Genomic DNA, 26,865 nt, shown 5'->3' with positions numbered 1-26,865 from the left:
TTGGCTTTATACTCAGAAATCACTTCTGGTGGGGCTTGGGGAATCATTTGGGGGTGCCAGGAATCAAACCTTGGTCAGCTATCTGCAAGGCATGGGCTGTATGGGCCATACTGTCTCTCCAGCCCTGCTTGGAACTCCCTTGCTGTTAGGGTGCTGACTGAGACTTAGGCAATTTCAATCAAAGGCATTCCTAAGGGACCTGCAAATGTTTGTTTGGGGTCACAGCCGGTGAGTTAGGAGGGGAGAGAGGGAAAGATTGAAGTGTTCTGTTAGCTGGTTCTGATGGTTTAGTGGGAAGCTGTTTGACCCAGAGCTAGAGGCCTGCCTGTCTCCCTGTTTGTCAGGTACGTGTAGATGAGGGAGTGTGATTCCAGAGCTTGGGGCTCAGAAAGGGCTCCCACCCTTTCAGCTGAGAATCTTGGCAGGATCTACTCCTCCTTTCTTTCGTAGCCTGATTTGCAGTGTAACTTGGATCATTTTCTGGAGATCATCTGACAATATTGTAAGCCATCTTTTTTTTTGCTTTTTGGGTCACACCCGGCTATGCTCAGGGGTTCCTCCTGGCTCTGCACTCAGGAGTCACTCCTGGCAGTGCTCAGGGGACCATATGGGATTCTGGGAATCGAACCCAGGTCGGCCGTGCGCAAGGCAAACGCCCTACCCGCCGTGCTATCTCTCCAGCCCCTGTAAGCCATTTTATTCCTTGCACTAAATGTCTTTCTGCCTAAACAAGTAGCTCCCCCCGCCCCCGCCATTGAACCCTAACTAAATCTAGGGGTTGGTAATTACTGTACAACTGACAAAATGATTTATTACTATGTAGATCATTAGAATACAGATGTACTTTAATATTTATGAAATTTCATTACTGTATTGTCAGGGAGATTCAGTTTCAAACAAAAATCCGTGCGCCTGCAACAATCTGCACATTGATAAAGGAAAAAAAAAATTCTAGCAAATTTGAATTCTACTGAGGTCTTCTTTTGTTGTTTGCTAATGCTATTAGGACTGTGTTTTGCATACAACAGAATTCTAACTAGAGTTAAGCAAAGGGAAAATGAATTTCTAGAAGGATACAGGTTGCTTCCTGAACCCCGAGGGATTACAGCTGACCCTCAGGACAGGCGCAGAGCAAGGCCTGCAGTGCCTGGGAACCCAGGAGGCCCAGGCCAGCTCCCAGAACAGCTTTTCTCAGAATATGTGCTTCATTCTTTCTCACCAATTGCTCTCTGCATCCTGATTGACAGGGGAGAAAAAAGACCATTCCTCCATGGATATCCATTTCCATTTCAGAGGACAGATAGATTAAAGCAAGGAACTTCTAGCTTCAATTACAGACTTCTTCCTTTTTGATCACACCTGGCAGTGCTCTGGGGTTACTCCTGGCTCTGCACTCAGGAATTCTCATGGAGGTGCTCAGGGGACCATATGGGATGCTGGGGTTTGAACCCAGGTTGGCCACGTGCAAGGCAGATGCCCTACCTGCTGTCCTAGGTCTCTGGCCACCCCCCTCTTGACATTTCCCACACTCCCTCTTCCTGCCATCATTGTTGATGCTGTTGTGGTGGCTAGTGGTCACGCACATGCCTTGCTGTGTCCTGGCACCTTGTAAGCAGTGGTGCTTGTCAGGGGTCGTCGCGGTTCTCATGCACCTGCTGGCAGAGGTCGCACGTAAGTGCTTCCTGGCTGTAGAACTTACTTATCTTTTTAGCTCTGGCGTCGCGTCTCTTTTTGTGGTGCTCGTGCGTACCTGGCGGCACTGCAGCCAAAAATAATCTCTGACTCTGGAGACCACGACAACATGGTTTCCAGGATTGCAGCTGGCTCAGATAGTGTTCTGGGAGTTTAAACTGATGACCAGATGCTTGAAAGGTAAGTGCTCTAAGAAATGGGTATGTTCCTTTGGGCCCTTAGATATTCATTTATTTATTTATTTATTTTGGGGTCACACCTGGCGATGCACAGGGGTTGCTCTTGGCTCTGCACTCAGGAATGACTCCTGGCAGTGCTCAGGGGACCATATGGGATGCTGGGAATCGAACCCGGGTCAGCTGCGTGCAAGGCAAACGCCCTCCCCGCTGTGCTATCGCTCCAGCCCCAAGAACTCACGGTTTAAGGCACTTGCCTTGCATACTCCTGACCCAGGTTGGATCCTGGCACTGCTTGTGGTCCCCAGAGAACCACCAGGAGTGATTCCTGAGCTTAGAGCCAGGAGTAAGCTCAGAACACAAGTGGCCATAGCCCCCAATCAAGCACACAGGCAAAAGTAGCTGCATACTAGATTCTGGACCCTTGGCAATTTTATGCTTGTCACACACCCTTGTGACTTAGCCTGGCTTCCATTCTGAGAGCAGGTGGTAGCGCCTAGCCCCCGGCTAGTTCCGTGTTCAGGTTAAATACAGGAGAGAGTCGAGAACACAACTGTGTGAGGCCCTAAGACCTACCCCACCCTTAAGGATGATGACTTAGGCACATGGCCTATGAACCTAGCATCTGTCTTTCCTTTTGGCGTCATTGGTTGAAAGCATCAATTGGACATCAATAGCACAGAGATCAGAATCTGCTTTTTTTTTAAAACAAATTTCACAGGTGATTGAGGGGCACATTAAAATTTTATGGGGTCCAAGAGATAATTCTGGGGTTAAGACACTCCTTGCATGAGACTGACCCTGGTTTGATTCCTGATCTCTGTCACCACATCTGGTTCCCTGAGCACTGTCAGTAGTGATCACTGAGCACAGAGCTAGGAGTAAATATATGGTAAATTGAAAAACTCCCACCACTGGGACATCTGGTGGACAAGATATAGCGTGGTTGGGACATTTAGCTAGATGTTGGAATCAGAAAAGCATCCTTCTTGAGAACAAAAGGGACCTAGCATTCCTAGAAATGTCACCCTTGTTAAACTCAGACATCTGGCTGTTGGTCTGGTTGAGCAAGAGAAGCCCAGCCCCAGGTGACCTTTTCATCTAGCTTATGCCTCTGTAGAGAAAGCGCCCTGTTCTTGCCAGCAGGCATCCTACTCTTAGGGTGTCCACCCGGCAGCTTTTTCTAATAAAGATTTTTTGCTCACAGTGTGGTCTAATCTGTTTCTGGCAGCATAACAGTAAGCTCTGAGCACTACAGATATGGCCCAAAGGTTAAAAAAAAAATTGAAAAACACGGTGTTAAACTCCTGATAGAGGAGCCAGGGCGATAGTACAGCAGGTAGGGTACTTGCTCGCAGCTGAATTGGGTTTGATCCCTAACACCACATAAGGTCCCCTGAGCCCGCCAGGAGTGATCCCTGGGTGCAGAACCAGGAATACGCCCTGAGCACTGCTGGGTGTAGCCCCAAACGCCTCACCTAAAATAAACTTCTGACAGATACAGTTAATACTTTGAAACCCATTTTGCATAGACCCGGTCAGCCTCTGGGACATGATGCACCATGTTAGATGAGAGCGCTGCTATTCCTGAATTTGGCGTTGTGATTTCTTCTGACAATGTCAGAGACAAATGTCATTACCAGCAGCTAGAATCAGCCTAGATAAAGGGATACCCAGCTGTGTACGTAGGGTGCCCATCAGGTCATTGTAATGACAATGTAACGACTATACATTGAGGGCATAGTTTGTGCTAGACACTGGACTACAAATAAGTTGGCCCAGTCTCAGCCTTCTCTGGGCTGTGGAACTTTCATCATTTCATTTTTCATTTCATCATCCTGTTATTCGTCGATTGCCTCGAGCAGGCCCCAGTAACGTCTCTTTCATCCTAGCCCTGAGAATATATTCAAGGCTCTTTAGGAGAATGAGACCCATCATTGTTGCTGGTATTTGGCATATTTGGTACGCCACGGGGAGTTTGCCAGACTCTGCCCTGTGGGCAGGTAGCCTGCAAGTTTGTCCAAAGTAGGAATGAGATAATAAGATGTCATAAAAAGATGTCCTGATAAGATGTCCGGGAGCTGGATTTTATAGTCTCTGAGTCTTGGCCGCTGATGGGATTACACGGCGCCAGGGGGCCAGGTGGTGGGTGTGACCCCCGCCTACTGGAATTTGGAGGATCTGGGTGGAGGACTCCAATCCAAGTAGGCTTTCATCATCTCATTTAATTCCTCCTGTACCCTCTGAGGTGGGTCTTTATTCTCCATGGGAATCTGAGGTTCAGAGTAATGTGCCTCTGAATGGCTGAACTGAAATCTGAACCCAGGACTTTCCGACATCCCAGTTTGGGCTTTTTCCCTCTAGAGCACTGCTGGACATTGCCATCTGGCTGACTGCCGTCTAGATTAGGTCTGCAGCCAAAGAACCAGAGTTTCATCAATAAGAAACCATATTCTGCTCTCACTTGCCAGGTAGAGGCGAGATACTGCTGTGGGATTGGGACAGGCTGGGGTCACTTTTGTGACCTTGTCCTGAGAAGGGACAGAACTAATAACTGCTGTTCGGTTACTCCTTCCAGACACTTGCATGAGGGAGCATCTGAGTTTTTTAGGGTGGGACGAGGAAGCACTGGGAAAATGAGGGGTCAGAGTTAGTTTTGCTTCTTTCAAGGGGCTCTCCAGATGCATCCCATTTTCTGGGACCACCTTGCCTTTCTGCTTTGTTTTGGTTTTATTTTTTGGTGAGGGCGCATCCAGCAGTGCTCAGGGCTTACTCCTGGCTCTGTGCTCAGGGATCATTTCTGGTACAGCTTGGGCTACCATATAGGGTGCTGGGGATTGAAGCTGGGTTGACTGTGCGCAAGGCAAGTAGTGCCCTACCTGCTGTACTATTACCTCAGCTCATCTTGTCTTCCTGACTCTTCTTCTTACCTGCTGCTTCGCAGCCTCAATTGGTCCAACCCTCCTATCTTGCCTGCGCCTCAGTCATTCCATTGGATGCTCCTGAAATCTCATGTCTCCCTCTGCTGTGCACTAGATTCTGATCTAAGTAGAGAGATGGCAGGAGTGGGGAGTGCAGGACATGCATGTGTGGTGGAGAGAAAGGCTGGATGTGTTGAGGGAAGAAGGAGGTGGTTGGCTAGGCGATGGAGGAGGAAGTTCAGCTTTGAGTAGGGCGCACTGTGATCGAGCAGGAGGGAGAAAAGGTCTGAAGTCTGCAGGGCTGAGTCCTCACAGTTGGTTGCATGTTATTATCTCATCTCCATTTCAGAAACAACAGCTTTAGGAGTAGGCACTAATATTATTTACATTTGTTTTATTTATTTATTTATTTATTTATTTATTTATTGGCCCTGAGCACTGCCAGTTTGCTCGAACCCCCCCAAATACCTGGTGATGCTTGTAATTATTCCTGACTCTGTACTCAGGGATCACTTGAGGGTATTTGGATCACTTACTGTACTATTTCTCTAGCCCCTCATTTACATTTTATAGCTCAGAAAACTGAGAAATAGGTCAAAGGGGAGCTAGTTCAAAAGGTTAGTGTACAGTTTTGCATGCCTGGGCCTGAACCCAGGTTCGCATGGTTTCGGCCCCTGAGCTCTGCCGAGTAGGGCCTAAGAAACAAAACAAGACGAATAAATTTTGTTCTCCACTGTTTGGAAAATAATACTTGTCCTCATGTAGCTCTAGTCTTGACCTAGCCTCCTGTTTGTGTTCATTTTGAGCGATGTGTTTGCATTTTATGAATAAGCAGAAATTTTTAGTGCTTGGACAATACCTGGCATCGCCCAGGGGCTATTCCTGGCTCTGGGATCGCTCCCCTGGCAATGCTTGGAAGGGTGGGCGTGGGGGTGGGGACACGACACACACCATATCTGTACCAGCGATCAAACCAGGGTTGGCTTTATGTACTATCTTTGAAGATGGGCTCTGAGTAAGCAAAAATGAATTTTAAATGGTCTCAGTTACTCTATGTAACAAATCAAATTATCTAAGATAAACATTAAAAGCAGATTTTCTTAGGACTCAGGGGCCCATCTTGCGTACATAAGTTCTTTTTTTTTTTTTTTGCTTTTTTTGGGGGGGGGGTCACACCTGGCAATGCACAGGGGTTACTCCTGGCTCTGTACTCAAGAATCACTCCTGGCGGTGCTCAGGGGACCATATGGGATGCTGGGAATCGAACCTAGGTTGGCCACGTGCAAGGCAAACACCCTACCCGCTGTGCTATCGCTCCAGCTCCTGCATACATAAGTTCTTGAGTTTTATTCCCCTCCCCCCACCTGTCTCAAGAGAAACTCTTGGCATCACAACCAAGTGTACAACCCTAGTATGTTCTGTGCACCAATTGCACAATGAAAAAAGGGAAGCACAGGAAAGTGTAGAGTAAGGAATGATTCTTGTGTCACACCCACCAAGCACAGGGGTTACTCCTGGCTCTGCACTCAGGAATCACTCCTGGCGGTGTTCAGGGGACCAGATGGGATGCTGGGAATCGAACAAGGGTTGGCCTCCTACAAGGCACATGCCCTACCCACTGTGCTATCACTCCAACCTTGAGGAGTGATTCTTGAGCATCACAAGGTGTGGCTAAAACACCAAAATAAAATAAATTTAAGTAAGATTAGTATCTGCTCCTAAAGCTGTTTCTGAAATGGGGATGAGATAAGAACGGCGCTACCAGTGAGGGCTCAGCCCTGCAGTGATAAAGCACAGCTGGGAAGGTATTTGCCTTGCATGCAGCTGACCTGGGTTTGAGCCTTGATAACCACATATGGTCCCAGAAGCCTCTCACCAGAGAGATCTCTGAGCACAGAGCCAGGAGTAAACCCTGAGAAATGCTGGTTATTACCTTTCCCTCCAAAAATAACTAGCTAGAAGAGAGCTCAACGGACCGGTGCTCTTGCAGTGCCAGGCTAAAACACTGAGCTGTCTATCCCACTGTGCAGAGCATCACCGGGACATCCCCCCACCCTCTCTCCTGTACACTGCTTGGGAGCTGCCCTCTAAAATGTTAAGGCGAAGACAGGGATGTGGTTCAGTGAGTGGTAGAATGCATGTCTTACACATGTGGGACCTGGGCTTGATTTCTGGTATTGCAAAAGAAAATGAAATCAAACAATTTAAAAGAATTTTTTTTTCTTTTTGGGTCACACCTGGCAATGCTCAGGGGTTACTCCTGGCTCTGCACTCAGGAATTACTCTTGGCGGTGCTCAGGGGACCATATGGGATGCTGGGACTCGAACCCGGGTCGGCAGCATGCAAGGCAAATGCTCTACCCGCTAAGCTATCGCTCCAATTTAAAAGATTTTTAAGAAGCTGATTTAAAAAGCAACAGAAGAGTTTTAATTTATTTTTTGTTTGGAGGCCATACTTGGGGCCATGCCAGTGCTTAAGGGCTACTCCCATCTCATTGCTGAGCGGTTTCCTCCAGCTGTGCTTGGGGGATCCTGTGATGCCAGGGATCGAATCTGGTCCTGCATGCAAAACACGTGTTCCTACTTTTTGATCCATTTTCCTGGATCCAGGTTTTATTTTATTTTTTTTAAAGGAAAATGACCAAATTTAAATGTAATTTTTGAATTTGTTTCAAATCAAGGAAGAACTTCTATTCTGACTCTGTCACAAGGTTTATGTGTCTGTTTTGTTTGTTTTTGGGGTCACAACTGGCGGTGCTCAGGGACAAGTCATAGCTCTGTGCTTGGAGTTTCACAGGGAACCAGGCAGTGCCAGGGATCAAACCATCAAACTCACGAAAAGCATGTGCTAAGCCTGTTGAGCTGTCTCTCCTGCACCCATATGTCTTGATTTTAGCAACTATGAATATATAAATATAATAAATAGAGTAAACAAGATTTTTTTTGGATGTGATAAGGGCTGGAGCTATAGCACAGTGGTAGGGCATTTGCCTTGCACACAGGCAATATGGCCGACCCGAGTTCGATTCCTCCACGCCTCTCAGAGAGCCCGGCAAGCTACCGAGAGTATCTTGCCCACATGGCAAAGCCTGGCAAGCTCCCCGTGACATATTTGATATGTCAAACACAGTAAAAAGTGTCACAATGGAGACGTTACTGGGCCCGCTCGAGCAAATCGACGATCAACGGGAGGGCCTTTACCTTTACCTTTTACCTTTACCTTTAGCGGGGGGCGGGCACACTGGGTCTACTTAGGGAGAGGCTTGGGGGACCATATGGGATGCTGGGGATTGAACCTGGGTCGGCTGCTCTGCCCAGAGGTGGTGAATATTAATCAGTTAAAATGTAAGGAAGAGTTTTGACAGTTCATCCTATGCTCGAGACATTTGGTGAACAGTTCTGTTATGTCGGGATCAAGGTAAAGAGACAAAGAACAGAGCAACGACTTTGGGCTGTTCAGAGTGGGCCAGCAGACAGACGGGCAGTGAGCAGTGCTGCAGCGGAGTGTGACAAGCAGGTGCGGAGCAGAGAGTGGAGAGGAGCTCACGTGGACCCGGTGGCTGGGCCTTGAGCAGGCTTTGCTGATATCCTGCAAGGAAGACCCTTTGGGGTCTCCTAAAAGGGCGGAAACAACCACACGCGGGTTGTTCAGAAGGGAGCTTAAGAGGTAAGGTGGAGCAGCAGGAAAGTGGGACAGGAAGTGGGGAAAAACTTGATCATTTCTTCCTATTTAATCAGAAAAGTGATTAACAAAGGTTGCAACTCTGGGCTGTAATGGGCCCACCAAAGGAGCTGGGCTCTTGTCCCCAAATGCCACTGGTCAAGGATCGCTCCTGAGAGTGTTAACTCTCTAGGGTTCCAGTCCGCCTCACCCACAGGCCAAGTCCTCCAGGAGCCCCATACAGCCTTCAGGTTGAGAGGGTAGGCACCTGGGGCCCGTGTCACCGGTCTTCAGAAGTGGGAGAGGCCTGCTGAACTGGGCCAAGGACCTGTGTGTGGGTGGGACACCAATACCTTTCATTCTACCTCAGTTGGCATTTGAATGAATAAATAACCGAATCAGAAAATGAAGCAGTCAACATTTTAGCTGGGCCTGGGACCCGGAGTTGAGTGTGATGGTGGAAGAAAGCAGAAGGAGCTGCTTTAATGGACAGACACATTTTAAGGGCAGATGAACTTGGGTTCAAATCAGAGCTACTATTTCCTAAATGTCTTTGGTAATGGCATTTACTGCCCCAAATTCCATTTGTAAAATGAGAACAAGAATGTTGTCAGGCTTCAATAAGAGACTCTGTGAAGTCCTTGGCCCCCGGGAAGTGTTCTGAACACACTGGCCAGGAAGGCACTTGGCTGACAGAGTGGCAGCTGCCGGGTAACCCTGTGCGATCAGGACTGATGTTAGGGATGTCCAGTCTGTGTCGCTAGTGGGCTATGTCTGGGGCCCAGTGACCTATTTTGCTTGACTAGAGGTTAGAAATAGAAATTGAGGTCTTTCAAGTCTTAAAGACTCAGCTCAGAGTCTCAGCAATAGACTTCTCCCCAGGGCATTCAGTCTTTGCCCACCCTTCAGCGCTGCCCTTACAAAGCTCACCTATATGAAGTTTAGTATCTGGCCCAAAAGGCTGCTTCTTCTGTCTTTAAGAAAATTTAGAAATATGCAAGAGAGAATAGAGAATACCACCCCACCCCCCCACCGTGTTCACTTACCCAATTAAAGAAATGAATCATTAGGACACTGGAGAGATAGTTCAGGGGTCAAGTCACTTGCCTTGAATGCACTGACCCAGATTGGATTCCCAGCACTATATACCAGGCCCTGAGCACTGCCAGGGGTCACTCCTGAGCACAGAGCCAACAATCGCCCTGAGCATCTTCAGGTGTGTCCTGAAATCCCCACCCCTCAAAATAAAAGAAATGAATTGCACTACATGAAGCTCCCTTCAGTCTCCATCCTCCCCAATATTCCTCTTTTCTAAAAGTGACCACCAGTGAATTTAGTATTCCACCTGCCCGTGTATATTTGAATAATCGTACTAAGTATACCAAAATTTATATGGTATTGTTTACTTACACTCACACTTTATGTAACAGCTATTATACTATCCCAACTCTTCTACATTTTGTTTTCTTCATTCAGTTCTAGTTTGTAGATTTATATCTGTTGATGTATGTTTCTCTAACAATTTTAACTATGGTTAAAATTTAACATTCTAAATGCAATCAATATTTTGAACACGTATACTCATTGGTAGGTCATTTTAATTTTTATTATTACTGGTTTTTGAGTCACGTCCAGCAGTACTTAGGAGGGTTTGGGACCATTGAGGGTGCCGGGGATCAAACCTGGATCAGCCACATGCAAGGCACAGGTGCTTTTCTGCTGTGCTGTCTCTCCAGTCCCATATTCTTCTTCTTATTTTTAATTCACATAAGCAGCAAACAACTTCTTTACTTCCTTAGTTATCCCACCTCCTTTTCTTTTTGTTGTTGTTGGCAGGGTTGACTTGGTTGTGGGGCTGACTCACTGAGTTGTGATGCTTGCTGGTAGTCATACCCTTGGTTGTGGCATGCTGGGGCTCCCAAAGGCAGTGCAAGACCACACTCAGCATGTGGGAGGTGCTGGGACTGAGCTCTTGGCCTCATGCCCACACAGCAGGTCATCTGCTGAGCTGTACTCTTGGCCCAAGGAGATCATTTCAGATGAGGTTGGTGCATTCAGCATGGTATGTCCATAGACAGGTATTTTTTTTTAATTGTTTTAGTGCCACACCTGGTGGCTCAGTCTTATTCTTGACAGTGCTCAGGGATTACTCCTGGTAGGGCTCAGGGAACCATATGTGGTGCTGGGGATTGAATGTGGTGCTGGACTCTCTCTCTGCTCCAGGGAGGCAATTTAATTAATTAATTAATTTAAGAATGCAATTTAAATTTAAATTTAAATTTAATTTAAAAGGCAATTTAATTAATAAATAAATAAATAAATAAATAAATTAATTTAAGAATGGTTTGCATTAAGTTTTTCTTTCTCTTTTTCCTTTTTTCCTTCCTTCCTTCCTCCCTCCCTCCCTCCCTTCCTCTCTTCCTCCCTCGGTCTCTCTCTTTCCCTCCCTTCCTCCCTCCCTTCCTCCCTCCCTCCCTCCCTCTTTCTTTCTTTCTTTCTTTCTTTCTTTCTTTCTTTCTTTTTTTCTTTCTTTCTTTCTTATTGAATCACAGCGAGAGGCACAGTTACAAAGAGTTGTTCATGATTGGGTTTCAGTCATGTAATGGTGCAATACTTGCCCCTTCACCAGTGTGTTTCCCATCACCAATGTCTCTAGTTTCCCTCCCCCAACCTTCCTCTATGACAGGCCGACAGGCCCTCCTCCTCCTCCTCCTCCTCCTCCTCCTTCCTCTTCCTCTTCCTCTTCCTCTTCCTCTTCTTCTTCTTCTTCTTCTTCTTCTTCTTCTTCTTCTTCTTCTTCTTCTTCTTCTTCTTCCCCCCTCTCTCTTTCTCTCCTCTCTCTCCCTCTCTACCTCTCCCCTTTTGGGCATTATGATTTGCAATACAGATACTGAAAAGTTATCATGTATATCTCTTTACCTACTTTCAACTGCTTGTCCAGAGTGATCATTTCTAACTATTATTGTCACACGCGTCCCTTCTTTGTCCTAACTACTCTTTGCCCCCAAAACACTTGTGGGGCAAGTGTTTCAACCATTGACCGGTCCTCTTGGTCCCTGTTTTACCTGGCCTTGGATATTAGTTTTATACTATTTTTTTATATCCCACAAATGAGTGTGGTCATTCTACATCTGTCCCTCTCCGTCTGACTCATTTCATGGAGAGCCTGATACTCTCCATGTCCATCCGTTTATAAGCAAATTTCATGACTTCATTTTTCTGAACAGCTGCATAGTATTCCACTGTATAGATGTACCATAGTTTCTTTACCCGGTTGTCTGTTCTCAGGTTTTTTCCAGACACTGTCTGGAAAACAGGTTTTTTCCAGACACTGTGTGGATTGTGCTGCAGTAAATGTAAAAGTGCAGATAACATTTCTGCTGTGTGGTTTTGGGCCTAGGATATACTATGGGAGCTCAGTTTCTAGTTGTTTTTTTTTTTGAGGAATATCGATATTGTTTTCCAAAAAGGCTGGACCAGTTGGCATTCTCACCAATAATGAATGAGAGTCCCTTTCTCCCCACATCTGCACCAGCACTGGTTGTTCTTGTTCATTTGGATATGTGCCAGTCTCTGTGGTGTGAGATGATGTATCATTGTTGTTTTGATTTGCATCTCCCTGATGATTAGTGATGTAGAGTATTTTTTTCATGTGCCTTTTGCCATTTTAATTTCTTCTTTGAGGAATTTTCATTTCTTCTCTCCATTTTTTGATGGGGTTGGATGTTTTTCTTGTATAGTTCTACCAGTGCCTTGTATATCTTTAATATTTACTCCTTATCATATGTGTATTAGGTAAATACTTTTTCCCCATTCTGTAAACTAAGGTGCAGAAGCTTCTCAGTTTTAATGTATTCCCATTTGTTTATCTTTGCTTCCTCTTTCTTGGTTAATGGGCTGGAGCAACAGCACAGCGGTAGGGTGTTTGCCTTGCACGTGGCCGACCCGACCATCCCGGGTTCAATTCCTCAACCCCTCTCGGAGAGCCTGGCAAGCTACTGAGAGTATCTCGCCCGCACGGCAAAACCTGGCAAGCTCCCCATGACATATTCATTATGCCAAACACAGTAACAACAAGTGTCACAATGGAGACGTTACTGGGCCCACTCGAGCAAATTGATGAACAATGGGAGAACAGCGACAGTGATAGTTGTTTCATATTTGAAGATACCTTTAACTTCAATGTCTTGTAGGGTTTTGCCTACCTTTTCCTCCATGGATTCAGGATGTTTAGGTCTTTAATCCACTTTGATCTGACTTTTGTACATGGCATAAGAATGAGGTCTGAGCTCATTCTTTTACTCATTCTTACCCATTTTTTCCTAGCACCACTTGTTGAAAAGACTTTCATCGCTACACTTCATATTTCTTGCTCTTTTATCAAAGATTAAATGATCATATATTTGAGGGTCTGTGTCAGGATATTCAACTCTATTTCATCGATCTGCAGGTTTGTCTTTATTTTTTAATGACTATTGCTTTTAGTACCGTTTGAAGTTGGGGAAGATGATGCCTTCCATCTTCTCTCCCCTAAGGATTGCTTTAGCTGTTCATGGGGGTTTATTGTTCCATGTGAATTTCAGAAATATTTGATCTATTTCTTTGAAAAATGTCATGGGTGTCCTTATAAGCAGGGAGATAATTTTTTTAAAAAAATTTTATTAGCGAAATACCATGAGGTGCAGTTGTAGACTTACAAATTTTTGTGCTTGGGTTTCAGTTATACAATGATCAGGGAGGTAATTTTTTGTTCCTTCTTGGGTCACACCCAGCAATGCTCAGGGGTTACTCCTGGCTTTGCACTCAGGAATTACTCCTGGCAGTGCTCAGGGGACAATATGGGATGCCGGGGATCAAACCCGGGTCGGCCGCATGCAAGGCAAACTGCTGTGCTATCGCTCCAGCCCCCGGAGGAAGGTAATTTTAAAGTAGCTTTATTATTATTACTTTTAAAATTTATTTGGCAGAGTTAGTTCTCCCCACACTTGATAAAATTTCTGGTAAGTTTCAAAACTTTTCTGATCACTCCTAGGTAACTAAAGCCTCTAGACTCAAGACATGGTCTGATTGTCATTTGAATCTGACTGAGTGACATGGGCAGAGTCTCCTGCCCCCGCGCCTGGCTGTCCTCGCTGGGGACCCTTGGAGGGGAGCGGGTTGAGCTTTCCTCCCCGCCCCGACCAGGGCTCTGGCAGTTGAAGAACTCCAGAACCAGCCACCACCATGCTGAGACCACTCTCCGCACACATGAAGGTACTGGCAGAGGGACAAAGCCACGCGGGTTTCGGGGCCGAGATCTCCAAGCCTACTGGGATTGGGGCCGAGCATCCTCCACCCAGATCCTCCAAATTCCAGTAGGCGGGGGTCACACCCACCAACTGGCCCCCTGGCGCTGTGTAATCCCATCAATGGCCAAGACTCAGAGACTATAAAACCCAGCTCCCGGAAGTGCGTGGCTGCATTCGCGGCCGCGCAACTTCTTATCATCTCATTCCTACTTTGGACAAACTGGCAGGCTACCGAATGTAACCTGCCCACATGGCAGAGTCTGGCAAACTCCCCGTGGCGTACCCAAGATGCCAAATACCAGTAACAATGAAGGGTCTCATTCTCCTAACTCTGAAAGAGCCTTGAATATGGCACTTTGTAAAAATCTCAGGGCTAGGATGAAGGAGACGTTACTGGGGCCTGCTCGAGGCAATCGATGAATAACAGGATGGTTGTGATTGTGATTGAGTGACATGGAATATATCAAATATTCCTGTGCATTTGTAAGTTGTTTGGAGACTCACCTGCCCTTTCTGAAGATCTCTTGCTGATGTTTTTCTGTTGGTCTCTAATAACTTCTGCCTTCTTTGATATCTCTCGACTGGGTTCTTTTGGGCCTTCTTGAGCAATATCTGTAAGTGCCACAGCAACACTCTGTTGCACACAGCCTTTTCTTGTGCCCATTGCTCTTACTGCTCTTTCTAACACAACCTCCAGTCGCCATCCCACTCCTTGTTTTCTCCCCAACTCCCAAGCCTTTTGTGATTCTCAGAGTGATGCAGAATAAAGAATTGCCAGCTGTTTTTTCCAAACTATTGCTTGCAAATTGGCATGGTGATTCTGAATCTGACTCTGGAATGAGACTAAAATGGTTCAGTTTTAACATCTGTCACACATTTGATAAACACTGTGATTTACTTATCTTGTCTCCTGATAGACATTTGGGTTGTTTTCGATTTCCTACTGTCATGAATATTGCTTCAAGGAATATTATTACCTCCTTTCACTCTCATCTCCTCGAGCACATGTACACATATGCAATTTTATTTGTATCCTTGCATCTAAGAGTGTAATCTTCCAATCTGTAGGTATGTGTATTGTCATTTGACTATTGTCAATTTTTTTTTAAAAATCAAATTTAATTGAAGAACTGTGATTTACAAAGTTATTGATATTTGAGTTTTAGGCATAAAATATTGCAACACCAATCCTACTGTGAGAGTCAACCCTCCTCTACCAGTGTTCCTATCTTCCCTCCCCACCCAGTCTCCTGCCCCCGCGCCTGGCTGTCCTCGCCAGAGCTCCTTGGAGGGGAGCCAGTTGAGCTTTTCTCCCCGCCCCGACCAGGGCTCCGGCAGTCAAAGACCTCCGGACCAGCCACCACCATGCTGAGACCACTCTCCGCACACACGAAGGTACATCTTACTATGACATCTTATTATCTCATTCCTACTTTGGACAACCTGGCAGGCTACCGAACGTAGCCTGCCCACACGGCAGAGTCTGGCACACTCCCCGTGGCATACCAAATATGCCAAATACCAGTAACAATGATGGGTCTCATTCTCCTAAAGAGCCTTGAATATAATCTCAGGATTAGGATGAAGGAGATGTTACTGGGGCCTGCTCGAGGCAATTGATGAATAACAGGATGATTTGTGATTGTGATTTTGTGACCCCAGACCCTGCCCTATCTCTCTCAATCAACTTGACAGGCATGTTACTCAGTTCCAGTGGTTGCAGCTTAGATCTCCTGTTTCAGTGTTGTTGAGTCTGTGTTTTGGATATATGGCTATCCCTCTCATGCATATCACCAATATAATGGAAGCCCTGATGCCTGTTCACCCATTACTTCATGTTCCCTTCTTCACCCTTGATTTATTTCCTTCTCTTCTTCTCCTCTCTAAACAGGGGGGTCAAGGGTGATCTCGGAAATCCCCCTTTACTGCAGTACATTTTCTCACAAATGGCACAGGTAAGTGAGATTATCCTGTATTTGTGTTTCTTCTTCTGGCTTACTTCACTTTATACGATATCTTCCAGTTCCAACCAGGTTGCAGAAAATGGCATGACTTCATATTTTCTTACAGCTGGGTACTATTCCATTGTGTGGAAATACCACATCTTCATAATCCATCCATCACTGGACACCTAAGTTGATTCCATATCTTAGCTATCGTACTGAGTGCCACAATGAATAATAGTGTGCATCTATCCTTTCGAGAGAGTGTTTTATGTCCTGAAGTAGATGCACAAAAACGAAATTGCTGGGTCATATGGCAGGTCAATTCTGTGTTTACTGAGAACTCTCCATACTGTTTTCCACAAGGGTTGTACCAGACAATATTTCCATCAGCAGTGGATGTGAATTCCCTTTTCTCCACATCCCCACCAATATAGATTGGGGTATGGCTCTCGTGGCCTCGGGATCATCAAAAAAACCAAACAGCCAAATAAACAACAACAACAAAAAGAAATTTGACCCTATTTTAAAGTCAAAATTATTTCCCATATTTTCTTCTAAAAGATTTTTTTGTCAATTCTTTGATCTGATAGTTGATTTTTATAAATGATTTGCGCTACGGATCTGGAGAGAGAGTACAGTGGGCAGAGTCCTTGCCTTGCATACAGCTCACCAGGGTTCTATACCGGGTCCCCAATATGGTCCCATGGGCCTCCCCAGGAATGGCCTCTGAGCACAGAGCCAAGAGTAAGCCATGAACACTTCTAGGTGTGGTCCCACAACCAGCCCTCACCCCCTCAAAAAAGAAGTGATGTGAGGGGAGCTGGAGAGATGGTACAGTGGGTAGCGCACTTTCCTTGCACAAACACAGCCAAGCACTAGCAGGAACAATCCCTAAGTGCAGAGCCAGGAGTAACCCCTGAACACAGTTTGCTAATGGCCCCCAAACAAAACAAAGTGATGTGAGTTAGGTACCTATTTTTCTCTAAATGGGTGACTTACCGCCTCAAATTATTTACTAAATAAACCATCATTTCTCCTACCCATATACAGTAAGGACACCTTACTACATATCAAGTTGTTTATTAAGGGTCATTCTATCTTTTTCTATTTCTTATGGACAGTTAGGTCTTTATCTTACCAAGCTTCTTGCTATTGAATCCTGCAGATCCTTCCCTAAACTATATACACCTGAAGTTCATAATGTCTCTCTTTTCCTGATGGTTGTGTAAATTCCTTGGGAGCCATTCTTTATCGCTCTTCCGACTATACACCATGGAGAGAAATCCTTTTGCTTGAAAGTTAATTCAAAGAAAGCAAAATTGTTCATTGGATTCACTTGTTTAAATACTTTATTTGGGGGGGGGGGAGAGTTGAGGTCACAGCCAACAGCACTTAGTGGTTTGCTCCCAACTTTTTTCTTTGTTGGGGATGAATTACTCTGGCACTTCTCAAGGGACCATGTGGTGCTGGGACTTGAACCTGGGCTTCCTGCATGCAGAGCATGAGCTCTTGCCCTTTGAGCTATTTCCCAAGCCCTGCTTCAATTTCCTCTTATTTTATTTTCAGTGATGTGATGTCGGCAGCCTGCGGTGCTTGCCGGAAGCTGCACTCGCTGGGAGTGCTTATACGTTTGGCCGCGGTGCTCGCTGAAGTTTGCGCTCTCTAGTTGTGGTCCTTGCACAGGGTTTTGCTTGGGCTCTCACTCTTACTCGAGGCACACAATTTACAGTGCGCTGCTTAATGGGGGTCGGTGTGGTGCTCACACAATGCACACCAGTAGTTGCATTTCCTGTCGTGGGGCTTACACAACTCTTTAAGGACCACATTCGTTTTTATGATGATTACACACACCGGGCAATAGTGTGACTGGAAATTTTTGTGTTATCGTGGCTTGATTGAGAACCTGGCTTTTAGGGAGAAATAGCACTGAGGTGAAGTGTCGTTCTTGCTATATCACATCAAAGGTGCGTGCTATTAATGCCACTTAATGATGGTGTGAACCTTGATCTGTTAGACCAATTTCTTTCTGTAAAGATTTATACTATAATTTACTCCAAAACCCTTTCTGAATGCGTTAAAAAATTTAAAAGGGGCCTGGGACAAAGCTTAGTTGCTTAGAGCACCTGCCTTGCAGGTATTAGGTTGTGTAAGTTTAATGTTTGGGTACTGCATGCTCTGAAGATCCTGACAAATCTGATGTTTGAGTCTGGCAGATACCTGAAATTTCTAGTACTGTAAACTATTTTCTGCCACATCACAGACAGCTGTGGTGAGCCCCACAACTGAAGAAGTACAACCCCTGGTGAGCATGTGTGAGCACCACAGTGACTCCTTCGTGAACACTTAGAATGTGTGAGAACAGCACAAGGAAAGAGTGAAATCCATGGTTAGCAGAAGTGCAGGATGTACAGTTAAAGAAGGGTAGCCTTTGGCAAGCGCTGGGATCAAATGTGTGAGCAGATCTGTGCCACCACTGGGAGCACTATGGCTAAGCCACAGACAGGTGTGGGGGACCCCTGGTCACCATAGCAGCAAGAAAGGGAAGAAAAGGGGGAAATTTCAAATGAAATAAAATTGAAATGCAAAGGACTCTGTTGCAGAGGCCAAGAGATAGTACACCAGATAAGGCACTTGCCCTGCATGTGGCTGACCTGGGTTATCCCTGGCACTGCATAGGGTCCCCTGAGCATTGCCAGGAATCAGTATTCCTGAATACAGAGCCAATAATAAGCCCTGAGCACTGCTGGGTGTGGCCCCAAAATTAAAATTAAAAAGTAAACAACAACAACAAGGAGTAGAAATATAAAGTGCCACTAAATATCTTGGTAAAAAATTATATTTTGCAATTTAGGAAACCCATTTTATTGACATTAAGGTTATCATAAAAATCTCGACATTCCCTTTTATCTATTAATATTTCACTATCTGGACATATCTGATCTGATCTTATTACTTATCTTGGTGTTAATGGCCACCGACAAGCTAATGATTCACCTTTCTTCCCCATTCCTGACCTTTCCTTGAACCTGCCACTTCATGTATTCAAGTTCCTGTGAAATATTTCCCCTCTGTTGTTTGAGACACTTTAAACTCCATCTGTTCCAAACGGAATGTTTTCATATCTCTGTATAACTTACATCTTCTCCTTCAATACCCTCTAACTCAATAAATAACACTAAACCAACATTTTGACTCAAGTCAGAAACCTGCTCTCTCTGAGTGAGCCTTCTAAAACACAAATTTGTCAATACCATAACCTCCCTGCTTCTATTAAATTCGATTAAAGGTTTCTGTTTCTTACATTATCACTACAGGATTTTCCCTTTACCTTCCATGAATACCACAAAGCATACGGTTCTTTGAGCCTGGTCTGTGGTTTTATGTTTCTGTGTTTTGTTCAAATTCTCACCCTACCTGCAAGAATTCCTTTCTCCGTATTTTCCCATTTTCTTCTTAGCCATCAAGACCCATTGTAGGCATTTTCTCCTTGTAAATTCTAAGGCAATTTACTCTGATCAAATTTCCCACTGGATTATGAGCTTCTGAAGGTAGGACCATATACGGTTCATCTTTGTCAGCCCTGCTAAGTATCATGCCAGTCACTTTCTTAGAAAATGTTGCTAACCGAACTGTACTTCTTTTCTGTTCCCATGGCACCAAGATCAGTCATTATATGTTGCCCACAAAATAACTGGTTCCTGGGCAGAGATGTGGCTCTTCGCCTTACAGCGTTGCCTGGAATGGCCCTTGTGTGCCCTCTGCACCAAATACGACTTGGAGGACTTCAGAGTGTGGTTCCCACAATCAAAACCAAACCGAACAAAAGCTTGAGATTCACAAGTGAATCTCAGAACTGAGCAGCTCGCTGCAGAGATGCCACCAATTGCCCAGACCGATTTCACTGGGGATCCTCAGACAGGAGCAGACATCATCCCTCCACCTGCCCCCTTTGGATCCCAGGAGGCCGCAAACTTCCAGAACCCAATGAAAAACCCAGGTACACAGGACCAGTGACTGCAAACTCCATGCCTCAAGAACTTGGGGACAGGCTGGTCCTTACCGTCTCCCTGCCCCTTCGAGGTCCTGACTGTCATGCCCATGAACTGCCTCCAGGTGCCATTTAAGTGCATTAACAGCTACAATCCAGAGACTCACAAATGTTATCTTGGAACCAGCAGCTCACTGCAGAGATGCCTCTGGACCTTAATTATTTAAAATTTTATTTTTATTTATTTATTTTTGCCTTTTGGGTCACACCCAGCGATGTACAGGGGTTACTCCTGGCTCTGCACTCAGGAGTTACTCCTGGCGGTGCTCAGGGGACCATATGGGGTGCTGGGAATTAAACCCGGGTCAGCCGCGTGCAAGACAAATGCCCTTCCCGCTGTGCTATCTCTCCAGCCCCAATTATTTAAAATTTTAGAATTTCAGGAGCATGTGGGCACTTTTGCTGCCACAAAACATCTCTTGCTATTCTTAACAAGCAGTACAAAATACGTTATCTAGCATCTGTCCGTTGGGCAGGCTTGAGTGGCAGTGGGAAAATTTGAAATAATAGTGGTGGGAAGGTGTAGTGGTGGTGGGATTGGTGTTGAAATATTGAATGTAATCCATTATTGTGAACAAATTTATGAAAATAAAATTTTTAAAAAAATTCTGCCCCCACATAAGAGATGAGTCCCAGGAAGATAATCTGAGTCTTATTCATCCCATTGCCCTGCATTTAAAATGCAGTAAGTGCTTAATAATTATTTGCTGGGTGAATAATCAGAGCAGAAATATTTCAGACTGAATTGTCAACTGACTTGTGAGAAATAGAGTTGTGGCTTAGAGGGTCTATTTTGCAAGTGAATGGTCATGAGCGCAAACCCCCAGTGGCCCACATGTGCCACTTGTGATCCTGGCAGCTCTGCAGTCTGCTATTCTCAGTGCCACAAGCAATTTCTGGCTTCACAGAAGCCAGGTATGTGTAAGCAACACGAAAGGGGGCTGATTCCTGGCAAACACCGCAACTACATGCGATGTAAAGTGTGACCTCTGATGCGCACAGTCCCCAATAAGCTTACAACTGTGACTTGATTTGTGTGTCTTAATTCAGAGTGCAACCGCTGGTGAGCACATGACAAAGCAACACAACTAGGAGCGCAAACCTCTGTGTGTATCGTGATCAAGTATATGTGTGACCTCATGTGTGACCTCCAGTGAGCACCACAGCCATGCGTGTGTGTGACTTCTGATCCTGGCAACAACACCAACAGTGAAGGCAAGGAGAGGAGGGGAGGGAAAAAAATATGTGTGTGTATGTGCATGTGTGTTGAAGTAAGATAGTTTTACATTGAAACTTACTTTGAAAGATGTGAGGGGAGAGGAGAGAAAGGGAGGAAGTACGTATTCAAGGGAGACCACAGACTTGAAGAGCAAGCTGGAAATCTAAAAAAAATTTTTTTTTTCTTTTTGGGTCATACCCAGCGATGCTCATGGGTTACCCCTGATTACACTCAGGAATTACTCCTGACAGTGCTTTGGGAACCATATGGGATGCTGGGGATCAAAACCAGGTCAGCCTTGTGCAAGGCAAATGCTTTACCTGCTGTACTGTCTCTCCGGCCCCAGAAATCTAAAAATCCTTAAAACAATAGTAGCAACCTGAATTGACCATTCCATACATCATCTACAAAATCGTTGGTCAAATTTTCTAAGAGAAGTTCAGTTTTCTTTACGAGGAAGGTGTTATCTTTGCTAACATACAGAAGAAATGCAAAGCTAAAAATGGCATGAAAAACGGCCACCCAGGAAACTGGAGCAACACTGTGACAAATTTTAAATTTATGTCCCATAAATTTAATATTAATAAATAGACATCAATTTCCTTTAGCCAGCTACAGCAAATCCATTATTAGATGGTATTAACCCGGAACTGAGATCTCCAAGCCTACTCGGATCAGGGCTGAGCATCTTTCACCCAGATCCTCCAAATTCCAGTGGGCGGGGGTCACACCCACCAACTGGCCCCCTGGCACCGTGTAATCCCATCAACGGCCAAGACTCAGAGACCATAAAACCCAGCTCCCAGAAGCGCGCGGCTGCATTCGCGGCCACACGACATTTTATTATATCATTCCTACTTTAGACAAACTGGCAAGCTACTGAATGTAACCTGCCCACATGGCAGAGTCTGGCAAACTCCCCGTGGCGTACCCAATATGCCAAATACCAGTAACAATGATGGGTCTCATTCTCCTAACTCTGAAAGAGCCTTGAATATGGCACTTTTTAAAAAATCTCAGGGTTAGGACGAAGGAGACGTTACTGGGGCCTGCTCGAGGCAATCGACGAATAACAGGATGGTCGTGATTGTCATGATCATGATTAACCCTATGCCTAAAGCATTACTGCTCAGAAAAAAAAAAAAGATGACTGAAAAGTTCAGAAAACCAGCATCTGGGATCAGGAGTGCTTTAAGCATTAAATCTAAAGGAGACAGATGGTTCCCCTCCCAGAGCAGGAGAGACAGGACACAACTGGGAAGAAAGGAGAGGAAGGTGATGTAAGACAAAGCGGGAGAGACTCCGGCAATTAGGAGAGAAAGGAAGTAGTTTGACGTTGCAAAGTGCTGGTATGTAAGATGAGAACCTGGCCAGGGAGGGCCAGGTGATGGATCAATTACAACAGACTTCACTGGCCTGCCACCGTCTGGGCTTTGGCAATAAGTTGATGAGGTTTGGATTTAATGAATATTAAAATTCTAAGAACACTTAAGAACTGCCAAGGGAGACTTGGAGCAATGCTCGTAGGAGTAAATTTCTAAGGCTAGACTGCACACCCATCTATTATGGATGGTTTGAGGCGAAGATCCATCCTGCTACCCCAGAGAGAAGGTAATGACCCCACAGGTCTTTCTTCCCGTTCCTTTCAGATGTGCAGAGGAGGGACGTGGGGGTATTTCAGTGGTGCTAAGTTCTATTCTGCTATTTCACTAGACTCCTCACTATGAATTCAGATACAATTGATTAGCATTTTCTCTGCGCAAAAGAAGAGCTTTAATTGTCGGTCTTTTCAGGAACAATGCTATCCAGTCCTTACCCACCTTCAGACACAGTTCCTGCCCAACAGGAACATATCACTGAATAAGTTTATTTAGAATTTGCAATTGTTTGGACAGGGACTGGGTTAAACTTAAACTTTGCTTAGTGAATTCCTCCTATCACAGATTATATTTCTTTTGGTTTTTTCCTTCTTGAGATGGGGATTATACCCAGGGTCTCCAAAGCAAATGCTCTACTACTGATCCGCAACCCCTGCAAAATTCATATTTTAAACAAAATTTGGGCATTTTTAGATTGAAAGTTTTCCTCAGACACCCCAAAACCCTCCCTTGTGGGGTTGAAGTGATAGTACAGAGGGTAAGGTATACGTGTCTTGCATGCAGCAGACCCAGGTTCAATCCCTGGCACCCATATGATCCCCCCAAGGCTCCCAAGAATTATCCCTGAGCACAGAGCCAGGAGCAATCTCTGAACATCACTGGGTATGGCCCTCAAGTCTCCCTCCACCAAAAACAAAAACAGACAAACAAACAAACCAAACCCCTGCTTTGTGATAAGTAATTCTTCTACAATAGCCGTGGGGTTTTTTTTGTTTTGTTTTGTTTTGTTTTAGGAGAGATTTTCTGTTCTTAGGTTTCTCTCCTAACTAGACTCCACATGAGAGGGATGTTTGACTTCTTTACTGGGTTTTCCCGCCATTCAGTCCAGACTGATCCGTAAGAGGATATACAGGGAGTTTTTGTTGTTGTTGTTCTTGTTTTGTTTTTAATAAAAATCAATGAGTGGAATTTTTTTGTTGATTGCCTCGAGCAGGCCCCAGTAACGTCTCTTTCATCCTAGCCCTGAGATTATATTCACGGCTCTTTAGGAGAATGAGACCCATCATTGTTACTGGTATTTGGCATATTGGGTACGCCACGGGGAGTTTGCCAGACTCTGCCCTGTGGGCAGGCTACATTCGATAGCCTGCAAGTTTGTCCAATCGACGAATAACAGGATGATGAATGAAAAGAAATGAATGAGTGGAAAACCTGCTGGGATTTGGAAGTCCTCTATTAGGAGAGGCTGGGAACTGTCCTCTCTTAGGGAGTTTATTTTTATTTATTTGGGGTGGGGTTGGGCCATACCCAGCTATGCTAATGGCTTCTTCCTGGCTCTGTGCTCAGGCATCACTCATAATGGTATGCAGGGGACCTTATGGGGTGCAGAGAATGGAACTTATGTTAGCATGCAAGACAAACGCCTGACCTGCGCTACTCTCTCCAGTCCTCTCTATGGGAGTTTAAGTGCGTCCTCTAGGACTGGTCATTCAACCCCAAGTTTCAGTTTCATCATCTGTAAAGGAAAGGAATAGTGCCTATCGGAGAGTGACAGTGAGGATTCAGGGCGGTAATGCATCATCTTACCAGATACTCAGCCTTTTTTTTTGGGTGGGGGGAGAAGGGGCGAGGGCACACTCAGCAATGCTCAGCAGCTACTCCTGGCTCTGTGTTTATGTGGTGCTGGGGCCATCAGCAGGGCCATCAGCACCCTAAGCAAGCACCCTAACCACTGTACTATCTTTCCAGCCACAGATATTCACAAAACAGAGAGCTTTCTAAATCTCAGTATAAGTGTTTGTTTGTTTTTTCTTTTTGGGTCACACCTGGTGATGCTTAGGGATTACTCCTGGCTCTGTACTCAGGAATTACTTCTGGTGGTGCTTGGGGGACCATATGGGATGCCAGGGATCAAACCCGGGTTGGTAGCGTGCAAGGCAAATGCCCTACCCACTGTACTATCATGCCCTACCCACTGTACTATTGCTCCTGCCCCTATGATTGGTATTTGAGGCAGTATACTTATTTGTCATGGGGAACTGTCTTGTGCATTGTAGGGTCTCAACACATCTTTCGCTTCTATTAGATGCCAGGAGCATCCTTTTCACTCCCACTATAATAGTCCTAAGTGTCTCCAGATACTGTACAATGTCTGTAAAATCACCCCTGCTAAGAACCCACTATCCAATTATTGTAGTTAATGCATTATTAGTACAGAAATAGCTCTATGAAACAGGAAACGCCAAAAATAGCTGTGTGTATATGTTGAGAGGATTTGTGTGTCAATGGAGAAAAGCTAGGTCTATAATAATTGGTACTTAATTGAAAAAAAAGTATACTCATAAAATTCATGAAAACTCTTAGACAAAAATATGAGAGAAAAATCTTCTTGTCTTAGAGTAAGAGGAATTTCTTTCTTTCTTTAACAATTTTTATGTATTTTATTTTCATAAAGTAGTTCACAATAGGTCTTTACAGATAATATTCAAACGCCAATCCCACCACCGAGCACCTTCCCACCACAAAAAGGGAAGTGTGTGAAGGTTGTTGTGTTTCGTTCCGGAGCCAATTAAGCCCATATATAAGAGAATATATACTAAAACCAAACAAGTGTGTGCTACTTTTGGTATGCAAGTGGACTAGAATATAAGAGGCCATGCGACCACACACTCCAGGAAATTCTGCATCGCTCTCTTCTGGGAGCTTGAGTTTTTAGTTTCTGGATCTTTTGATGAGATTACAGGACACTGAGGGAAATTTGTGGGTACCACTACCAAGCTACTGGAAAACTGGGGAGCTGGGGGGAGGTGGCCAAGTCCCGATCCGAGCAGGCATGGAGATCTAGGAATTTATTTCTTTTGTATGTGCGGTGCTACTCGAATTGGAGTCGAGCATCTTCCACCCAGATCCTCCAAATTCCAGTAGGCGGGGGTCACACCCACCACCTGGCCCCCTGGCGCCGTGTAATCCCATCAGCGGCCAAGACTCAGAGACTACAAAATGCAGCTCCCGGACTAGACCAGTGCAGTCAGTCTCCTGCCCCTGCGCCTGGCTGTTCCTCGCCGGGGTCCCTTGGAGGGGAGCGGGTTGAGCTTTCCTCCCCGCCCCGACCAGGGCTACGGCAGCCGAAGACCTCCAGGACCAGCCACCACCATGCTGAGACCACTCTCCGCACACATGAAGGTACTGGCAGAGGGACAAAGCCACGCGGGTTCCGGGGCCGAGATCTCCAAGCCTACTCGAATTGGAGTCGAGCATCCTCCACCCAGATCCTCCAAATTCCAGCAGGCGGGGGTCACACCCACCACCTGGCCCCCTGGCGCCGTGTAATCCCATCAGCGGCCAAGACTCAGAGACTATAAAATCCAGATTCCGGAACCGCGCGGCCGCATTCGCGGCCGTGCGACACCTTAGCAGAACCTTTCTTATGACATCTTATTGTCTTATTTCTACTTTGGACAACCTTGCAGGCTATCGAATGTAGCCTGCCCACAGGGCAGAGTCTGGCAAACTCCCTGTGGCATACCAAATATGCCAAATACCAGTAACAATGATGGGTCTCACTCTCCTAAATAGCCTTGAATATAATTTCAGGGCTAGGATGAAAGAGACGTTACTGGGGCCTGCTCGAGGCAATCGACGAATAACAGGATGATGAAATGAAAAAATGAAAATGTGCGGTGCAGTTATCAAGCCCAGATCAGATGCAGATAGAGGAAGGCAAATGTTCTACCACTGATCTACCTCCCCAGGAAGAGGGAGTTCTGAAACAGGACACAAAAAGAACAAAGCATGAAGGAAAAGGCTTTGGTATTTGAAAGTTAAAATCAATGGTATCAGTGTTATCATAGAGTCAAAAGTTCAATGACAAATTGGAAGAAATTATTTGTGGCCCAGATATCCAATCAAATATGTGCATTTAGAGATAATAAAAAAGAATGTCAACCAATACCTCAACATTGACTCTTAATTTTCCAGGACTGCTGTAGTAAATGACCACAATGGAATGATTCAATACGATAGAAATTTATATTCTCACAGTTTGGGAGGCCAGGAGTCCAAAATCAGGGTGTCAGTGGATCTTTGCAAGGATGAAAGGCAGAATTTTTCTGGTTTCTCTCCTAACTTGTGGTAGTGGCTTTCAGTCCTTGGCATTTCTTGGCATTGTCACTCAGTCATACCTTGTAGCTTCACTTGGCTTCTTTCTGGTGTCTGTCTTGCCACCGGTACCAGTGATTATCTGAAGGGGCCACCCCACACTATTATAATTTCCTCTTAAACAAAACAAAAACAAACACTGTCCTCCCATTGTTCAT

Source organism: Sorex fumeus, unplaced genomic scaffold (assembly GCF_029834395.1).
Source record: "Sorex fumeus unplaced genomic scaffold, SorFum_2.1 ptg000082l, whole genome shotgun sequence".
NCBI classification, from domain to species: Eukaryota; Metazoa; Chordata; class Mammalia; order Eulipotyphla; family Soricidae; genus Sorex; species Sorex fumeus.
The sequence above is the reverse complement of the archived record's forward strand: the minus strand, read 5'-3'. Positions refer to the sequence as shown.